We start from the raw sequence: 1,935 nt of genomic DNA, 5'->3' as shown, positions 1-1,935 counted from the left end.
AGTTTTCAATGCCAAAATGATAATAGTCGAATGTAAATTATGTGTCAGATATTTCCTTTCATGTTATTTCATTTACCTTGATGTGTGTGCTCTTAATTTGTCTTTTTGCATAAGTACACAATTCTAAGCATAATTATAAAGTATCCTTATATACCAGCATCTCTTTACTGAGCAATTCTTGTAATTCGGGCTCTTAGTTCTTGCAATTCCAAATAAACCAATTTATTGGTTTTATCGCTATTTGTGAGGTTATCTACAACCAAAGCGAAAAGATAAGAATTCTTGGGGTTGAATAACGGTCCTAGAAAACAAATATTAGATGACCTAAACAACCAAATGTAAAACAACAAGGATCGAACTTATGTTTACAATGAAATACCCAAAGCAGATGCAAATACAATAATATTTGTAGCAAAGAACGCAAAAAAACGACACTAAAGCATATATGGTTCAACTATTTATTGCCATGGTATATATATATATATATATATATCTCCATACGGAAGAGAATGATTGTATTTTGTCAATCGAATGAGGATCACAATCAAGAAATACCTCCTAACAATCTAAGGTTGGCCATTGTTCTGTAACCATAAAGAAAATATATCTTTAGTTTTCTAAGCGTAATAAAATAATGTCAACCGTAGTAAAAGTATTTGAAATAATATCTATGATTTTTCACAAAACCATCCTATTTTATTCAACATAATATGTCAATCAGTTTCATTTTCCAATTTATTATTAACAGATGTCCAATTTTAAAATACAAATTTGTAGAGCTCAATATCCATATGCACAATTTTAACATCTAGATATTATCTCTAAATACAAAACATTTACCCGATATTGAAATAATAATATCTGTGATTTTGTAATGTTTCTTACATTATCTTAAGTTTCATTTTGTAAAACATCTGGTAATATGTAAATATACAATATATATGTACGCACACACACACATATATATATATATATATATATATAAAATGAAAAGTAGTTCAGCATCACATAATTACTTTGTTTGGCATACATATACATATGTTTATAAGCTCGACAACCTCCATACATAGATCGCCTCGTGTTTTCGTTAAATTTGACGTTCTTTATTAGCGTGTCAACAAGTATTTCCGCACCTAGAATCAAAACATTTGTTAACAAAACTAAATGAGATATTCTAAATACGTTTGATTTTGTTTTTTACTATCTTCAATAGTCCAAACCTTTGCTAGTATATTTCCAACTTTGTTAGTACTTATGCAAAAAATACCCCTTTATGATATTTGTATATGTTGTTGATTAATTTATAAATACTATATTGTAATAACCCAAGTTCTATTTTAATCATTTAATTGGAAGTTGAAGGATGATGTGGAATCGTTCTAACTACATGTTATAACCACGTTTTAGACAATCTGGGTTGAGGTAATTTATACATGTTTATTATGTGGATTACGTGAAATATGCATATCTAAGTAGAAATGCATGAACTATATATATGAAATGTGAACATGATAATGTGCATGCATATATATGAAAAGATGACATGATATGTATGTAATTTATACATATATGCATGTGGTGTGAAGTATACATGAATGAGGTGGTGCATATTTGTGATAAGATATTCTGGTGGAAAACATTATTATAATATTTAAAAACTTATACCTTCATGGTTAAGAAATCATGAATTTTATAATGAAAAACTCACCGCCTAAATTACACTACTAGAAAACCAGGTATCAGCGACGCATATCAGCGAGGGAAATTTCCCTCGCAAATCAGCGAGGGATCAGCGAGGGAAATGCCAAAAAACACATTCCCTCGCTGATCCCTCGTTGATATGTGATGGGCCCGTGAAACCACAGACACAAACAACAATTAGGACCAAAAGCAAGTATACAAATAGTCCCAATATCGTCTTTCAAGTAATAAAAG

The sequence above is a fragment of the Cynara cardunculus genome, assembly GCF_001531365.2.
Source record: "Cynara cardunculus var. scolymus isolate 2C chromosome LG 9, CcrdV1, whole genome shotgun sequence".
Lineage (NCBI taxonomy): Eukaryota > Viridiplantae > Streptophyta > Magnoliopsida > Asterales > Asteraceae > Cynara > Cynara cardunculus.
Note: the sequence above shows the minus strand (reverse complement) of the source record.